Raw genomic sequence first — 8,235 nt, 5'->3', positions numbered from 1 at the left:
AGTATTGCTTGTGTGTTAAAAAATTAATAAAATGAACAAACATCTTGCTGTAGGTGTAAAGGGATTATTAAGCCTTTGTACAATGAAACCAGTAACCTATGTCTTAATAGAAAAGTATAAAAATCTCAGACCATTTACAAAAAAAAGAAAGACAAATGTTCAATATATGTGAACAAAATATTCAACTTACTAATAAACATACATAACAGTAAGAGGTACATTTTTTTTAATTTGGCAAAGATGTTTAAAATTCTGCATATTTAATAACTAGTATTAGTGCTAGAAAATAGAATAGGTATTTATTATTGATGTGTATGTATATTGGTTACCTAAAAAGCAAACTGATGGTACCTAAAAAGAACCATTAAAATGTTTATATATTTTGACTCTGTTCTTTTACCTTTGGACATCTATTATAAATTTAAAAAAACAAACACAGACAATTCGATGTACACGATTGTTCACTAGGCACTATTTATGATAAGATTTTGAAAATTTTCTAAATACGGAAATATATTAAGTTAGCATTCAGGAATAGAATGCTGTAATTAAAATTATGTTTTGCATAATATTTAATGGTTAGAGTATAATTGAAATATGTATACAAATACACACACACGGAGTTTAAAAATTGACCTTGCTTCTCCAAATACTTACACATTCGTATCCGTACTAAATTATGTAAAAAAAAAACTACAGGAACTCTGTTATTTGACTTGATCAGTACTAGGAGTGAGGGAGTTAAAACAAATCGGTTAGACATGCTTGATATTGATTTTTCTATGAATAATTAAGCAACAGTTTCATTAGTTTGTTAAAAGGTGAATCCCGTGGGGAGGAAAGGAAGTGGCTAGGGATAGGTAACAGAGTACTTGTGTGGGTTTGTCCGGTCTGGGCTCTTGGTGCACTGTTGTCCTGGGTCTTTGGCTCCTTGCTTGGAAGCATCACAAGCAGAGCTGGTGGAGGGAATGAGCTCAGACAGGAAGCAGTTCCACACAAACAGCTTTTATTGTCGAAAAGAAGGAAGTTATACAAAGTGGAGAGAGAATGGGTCAATCTCTAAGAGCAGAGAAAGAAATTAAGGACTCTCAGGTGGTTTCCTTTTATTGGGCTAGTTCTGGACAGGGGTTAAGGGAAGTGTGGATGTTACCAGGAGATTGAGATACGTGACTGACAGGTGTTCTGTGGTTTCCTGCAGCCCCTGCCCCTGATTGGTCCCCGTCCCCTAGGAACCGCCCTCCAGATTTAGTTCCTGCCTAACCCGTTTGGGTATCAAATAGGATGGTTGGTAATAAAGTTACCCTTTTCAAAGTTTATCTAAGAACTGTTCTTTAAATGTGGGCCCAGTGATTGGCACGCCACTAGGGTTTTGTTTTGTTACATAAACCACTTTCCTACTTTTCGTTTCTTTAAAATGGAGCAGAAACATAAACAGACTTGTGAAGAAGTCTGAGTACAGAATTCTAGATATTTATGATTTTTTGTTTTGCAATCTTTAACTGGTACCCTTTTCATCATAATCTAAAGCAACGTTTCTTTAGCTTCTTTTTGTCACGTCTGCCTGAAACATTCAAGTTAGTTTATATATGAACAAAAACTCCTTTTCTTATGCATACAGGCAGTCCCCAAGTTACAAACATCCACTTTAAGTACACCTTGCACTTATGAGAATGGAGGCTATTAGAGTGAGTCCCCAAGTTATAAACATCTAATTGGTGTATAACTCACACTTATGAACAGAGACTATTACAAGTACTATGTAAGAGCAAATTTACCTGTTGTAAACTTATATACAAATTCAGCTTAAGGGCAGACCTACAGAACCTCTCTCATAAGCTGGGAACTGCCTGTATTCATTTTTCATCAATTTATATACCATTTGATGAGATTACATTACGATAATATCAGTTTCAAATGGGATAAACAGGTTGAGGGGCACATACCACATGCATACCCATATAAGCGAACACCAGGTTGGCACACTGGTAGAAGGACAGATATTGAACACAAAAGCAGTGGTACCTGCTCTCCTATCGCAACGCTGATGTGACAAAATGAACTGATGCTTTGTCAACAGTTACATTTATGTGGCTTTACATTATATGTAGCGATTCACCTAGTGAACTAATGTTATTTTTAAAAGGAATTTAGTAGGGATTTGATTAAAGTCATATCAATCTACTTTTTAACACATCATTATAATTTTTAAACAAATATCAAAATTGAAAGAATCATACAACACCCATTGTGTTGATAACGTTTATATATACAATGATCTGCACACATTTTAAGGGTATATGAGATGAGATTTCACAAATGTACACAGCTGTGTAAACCCCTATAAAAAACATAGGATGTTACTGTCACCTCCTGTTTCCCTCATGCCTCTTCTCTGTCAACTCTCACCCTGCTTCGCAGAGGCAGCGCTGTTTTGATTGTCCATAGATTAATTCGCCAGTTCTAGACCTTCAGATGAGTGAGGTTCTCTCACTCAACATGACGTTTTTGAGATTTATCCATGTTGTATGTATCAGTAGTTTTTACAATTTTTTATTACTGTGTGGTATTCCTGTGTTTGTTTTTACATTTTCCTTGTACTGGATACCAGGGTTGTTTCTGATTTTTGGCTATTGTGCACACAGCTGCTATGAACATTCTGCAAGCCTTTTTATGAATACCTGTTTCATTTTCGTTGGGTAAAAACCTAGTGGTGGTTTGGGTTTTTCTTTTATGAGACTCTATAAGATGTTTTTTTCAAAACAGTTATCCCATTTTACACTCTCACCAACAGAGCGTGAAAGTCACAATTTCTCTGCATCTTCAACACAGTCTGTTTCTAATTTTGGCCATTTTTGTGAGTGTGTGGCGGCATCTCGCTGTTGTTTTAATTTGCATTTCCCAGATGCCTATTGGTGTTGAACACTTTTTCATGTGCTTATCAGCCACTTTTGTCAAAGTCTGCCAAATCTTACACCCGTCTTAAAAGACAGAGTTGTGTTTTTATTGAGTTGTATAGGAGGACGTGGCTATAGTCTTCTACCAGATTTATGTTTTGTGAATGTATTTCCCGCTCATGGCTTGTCTCTTTTTTTCCCCTCAATGTTACTATGTGATGACTATGAGAAATTCTAATTTATCAACTTTTTCTTTTGTGGTTATCGCTTCCTGTGTCCTGTCTAGCATACCATCACATGACTCAAGGCAAATCCTTTTTTTAATGAGAGCCTAATTATTGAAAAGTAGCTGTTTTTCATTATCATAAAATCATGAAAACCTTTGGGTGATTGGAAAGCAGACACAGAATTTAATATACGATGTTTTGTAAAGTTCCTTTTTAAACATTGCTTCCCTGTTTTTAAAAATCAGGATGCTGGGTGGTGCCTGTGGCTCAGTGAGTGGGGTGCTGGCCCCAGATACGGAGGGTGGTGAGTTCAAACCCAGCCCCGGCCAAACTGCAACAACAACAACAACAACAACAAAAATCAGGATGCTTTTCGTCAGGTAGCATCATTTTCACACTTAATAAGTTTTTCATTCCACATGTGTAAGTGTCTGACTTTATGAAAGCGCCACTTTATGAAAGGCCAAAATTACTTCAGACCCTGGATGACACTGTGATAAGCCAAAAGGGCTTTGGGGCACTCCCTTCTCACCAGAGGCACATGCCAGAAACCAAACAGATGGTAAACAAGGCAGAAATGACCCTCGGCATTCTCATTAGAGCAGTTGGGGAAATTTTAATGGGCCCCTGTTTGCCTTGTGCTATATCTAATACCCTTTGAACTACCACTTTTTTTTCTCTTGTTACAAGTCAACAACCACTATGTATATTTTAATAAGGATTATCAAACACAATTTGCCCAGAAGATGTACTAGTCAAGTTTAAATAATCACTGAATTCTGGGATAATTGAAAAGAAACACTTTTTCTTGCCAGTGCATAATTACTAATTAACAGGAAGATAAAGTATCAGTGTAGCAGTCATATCTTGAAGAATCTGTTAACAGTTAATTAACTGATGAGTTGTTGCCAAGTTGATGTTAGTCAAGACAGTTTACAGATGAAGTTTTTCCGTCAAATAAATAAATAAGCAAACACACACACTACATGAAGATTACATTGTGGAGCCAGAGCAGAGCATGGGTGGGGTGAGCCTGTGTGATTTTTGGCATTGCAGGGCTTACGACAGTGGGTCAGGCCATTACATTAAAGACACAGTTTCTGTCACTGTAGGTACTGAACACATCAGCTGCTTTTTGCTCCTGTGCTGCTTACACACCAAATTTGAGGCTTCATTAATTTGCTTTCCTCTTGATCCCAATAATTGCATGGGCTTTCTCAGCCTGACATTTTTCTTCTGAAATCGGGCCACAACCTCCTCTGTGTTTTTCTGCTTATTAGAGTTAAGGCTGGAGCACCTGAAATGGGGAGCTGGAGATTCACAAAGAAGCAAAAAAGTCTTGAATGGGCAGGCAGGAATTCTTTGAAAGTATATGAAAACACATATGTCAAGCCATCTTTTAAAAGTTAATATTTTTATTACCACTTAGCATGCTTTTAAATCTATTTTTAATTTAAAAATTTAAACTAATGAGGGAATGGGTATGTCATGTATTTAGTACACAAGAAAATCTAAGTGTTTTAAAATTGCTTTTGTTTGGATGTCTTTTAGTCATGGGCAAAAAGTAAAACTTCAGTTACTTGTTTATGAATGTATATGTTATTAAAACTTTTTTTTTCAAAATCTTACAGCAGTGAAGGTTATATTGTAGGTCAAAAAATCTCATAGAATTTAGAAATTTTGTTAATAAGAAAGTTACTAATTATTCAAGAAATAAGAAGGTGGTAGACAAACTATGGTTTCATAGATTATTAAAATGAAGAATATTTTTAATAATTTCTCTTGAAATAAGATAAAATCCTAGCAGTCTGTGGAGGCCAAGGCAGGTGGATTGTTTGAGCTAAGGAGTTTGAGACCAGCCTGAGCAGGAGTGAGACACTGTCTCTACTAAAAAAAAAAAAAAAAAAAGTAGAAAACCTAGGTGGATGTCATGGAGGGGTACCTGTAGTCCCAGTTCCTCTGGAGTCTGAGTCAGGAGAATGTCTTAAGCCTAGAAGTTTGAGGTTGCTGTGAGCTAAGATGCCACAGCACTCCACCCAGGACAACAGAGTACAACTCTGTCTCCAAAAAAAAAAAAAGAAAGAAAGAAAGAAGCTAAAATGCATAATGACAAATTTTTAGCAGGAAAATTTTGATTGTTGTTCATACAATCAAGGGTGTCCAACCTGCGTCCTGGGAACCACATTCAGGTTATTTGAGAACTATTTTGCTTATTTGTGGTTTTGGTTATTGCAAAAAGTATGCATAGACCTTTTCTTTTATTCATCAGCTTTCTTTAGTGTTTGTGTATTTAATGTGTGGCCCAAGAAATCTCTTGTTCTTCCAGTGTGCAGCAGAAAAGGAAAAAGGTTGGACACCTTACATTTAACACACTGAAAGTTTGGTAAGAGTTATTGAAGTGGAAATTTAAATAAGTTATAATTTATTCTCTTGTATTCAGACCTCATCCATACCTGAGAGTAGTTTCTCTTCCAAGAAAAGAAAGGAGAAACAGTGCTGCATGATTGTTTAATTCATTTTGGTCGTCTACTCTTCTGATGATGAGGAAATCAGCCAATTTACTGATTCACCCTATGCATCCCTCTGTCTTACTAATCTGCAACCTTGGGGAGCTATGTAATATTCTGTAGTTAATGCTTAAACCATGTTGTGACAAAGTTTTCTGTGTCCTTGGTTGAAAAATAAAAACTGTATTCTCTGCTCTGGATGGTGTATTACTCCTCTTACAGAGCTGGACAAGATCCTCTAAACAGAAACTAAACAAAGATACAAGTGACTTAAATGTGACCCCTGAACAACTGTGCTTGATAGACATATACAGAACTCTCTATCCCAGAGCCAAAGAATATACGTTCTTCTCGTCGGCCCATGGAACATTCTCCAAAATAGACCATATCCTAGGACACAAATCAAACCTCAACAAAATCAAAGGAATTGAAATTTTACCTTGATTTTCTCAGACCACAAGGCTATAAAGGTAGAACTCAACTCCAACAAAAATTGTCATCCCCACACAAAGACATGGAAATTAAACAACATTATGCTGAATGACAGTTGGGTCAAGGAAGAATAAAAAAAAAAAAGAAATCATTAACAACAACGATTGAATATAACAGAAATGAAGGCTCAAGCTACCAAAACTTGTGGGACCAGCAAAAGCAGTCCTACGAGGGAAATTTATCCCATTAGATGTCTACATCTGAAAAACAGAAAGAGAGCATGTCAATAACCTAATGAATCATCTTAAAGAAATGGAAAAGGAAGAGCAGTCCAATCCCAGCTGCCATTCAATCCTGTAATTCCTCTGCTGGGCATATACCCAGAAGACCAAAAATCACAACATAACAAAGATATTTGTACCAGAATGTTTATTGCAGCCCAATTCATAATAGCTAAGTCATGGAAAAAGCCAAGTGCCCATCGATCCACGAATGGATTAATAAATTGTGGTATATGTATACCATGGAATACTATGCAGCCTTAAAGAAAGATGGAGACTTTACCTCCTTCACGTTTACATGGATGGAGCTGGAACATATTCTTCTTAGTAAAGTATCCCAAGAATGGAAGAAAAAGTACCCAATATACTCAGCCCTACTATGAAACTAATTTGGGGCTCTCACATGAAAGCTATAACCCAGTTACAACTAAACAATAGGGGGAAGTGGGAAAGTGGGGGTGGGTAGAGGGAGGGGGATCGGTGGGATCACACCTGTGGTGCATATTACAGGGGTATTTGCGAAACTTGGTAAATGTAGAATGTAAATGTTTTGGCACAGTAACTGAGATAACACCGGAAAGGCTATGTTAACCACTGTGATAAAAATGTGTCAAATGGTTTATGAAGTGAGTGTATGATGCCCCATGATCATATCAATGTATACAGTTATGATTTAATAAAAAAAATAAATAAATAAAAAATAAAAATTAAAAAAAATAAAAAAAAATAACCAAAACTAAATCAGAATTTAATTTAATGAAACAACAAGTTGGTTCTTTGAAAAGATAAATAAAATCCGTAAAAAGAATTTGAAAAGCACTCACTGCCATAAGAGGTCCCTGACACCGTGTGGTTGCTTAAGTGTGCGCGCGTTTATGTCCACCTTCCTTATACGTTAGAATGGTCTTTGGCATGTAAGAGTTAACATTCAGTTTCAGTGACTAGTAAGCCTCCTCAAAGAACAAAGTCATGTAACAGCCTGCAATGTGGCTAACATGCAAATTGGAACAACACACATTTCAAGGCTTCACGAGTGGCCTCTCAGTATTCATGCTGCAAGGCAGTTTTGTGTTTCTCTAGTTGTTTTCATGCAACGAGGAAGTGACAAGAATTTTATTTCCTTGCAGAAATTACCATACAAAGGGAGTCGAGTGTTAGAACTGGACATGGACATAAAAAGACACAGAGGAGTCTTAGTCTGGATACTCAGATTCCTGAGCGTCCAAGCTTGTGGCACCACTTGAGGGCTCTGCATCCTAGAGGAATTTCTGGGGGTTCTGCCTCTCTGGCTGAGTGCCAGCGTGTCTGTATTCCACCCTCATACAGAGTAACCTGTGAATCAGCTTTTGGAAGCAAGAAAGAGAAATCTTCATTTTTGTCTCTTTTCCTTGTGCAAAATGTTTTCTCCTTTGCCCTTATATTTGGGCTACCCAGAGAATTCTTTCTGGCCCTTTTAAGACTCTTTCTACATGTTCAACCATAGAAGTCCATCCCAGGTCCACTCTCTTCTATTTCAAAATTCAAAATTTATATGTTGGGCTCAGAACTAAAGACTCCTTTGGCTCAGCCATCAGTTTCCTGTTACATATCTAAATATGTCATAGGGATTGATGACAGGTATGTTCTGAAATGTTATTCCGGCAGGCACACAGGTAGTTCCTAAAGTGATCTCCATCTGAGAATAATACCCAGGTGTCCCAAAAGTCACCCCTAAAATCACCAGACATAGACAAAAATGGGAAACTGTAGCTAAGTGTACCTTTACTGATGATGCAAAATATTCATTACAAGATTTTACAAAATATTCTCTACATGTTGACTTTCTTTGTAAAGGAAAATTCTTACTTCCTTGTAAAATTTAATAATGAATATTTTGTAAATAAAGGTACATTTA

This window comes from Nycticebus coucang, unplaced genomic scaffold, assembly GCF_027406575.1.
Source record: "Nycticebus coucang isolate mNycCou1 unplaced genomic scaffold, mNycCou1.pri scaffold_44, whole genome shotgun sequence".
NCBI lineage: Eukaryota > Metazoa > Chordata > Mammalia > Primates > Lorisidae > Nycticebus > Nycticebus coucang.
The sequence above is the reverse complement of the archived record's forward strand: the minus strand, read 5'-3'. Positions refer to the sequence as shown.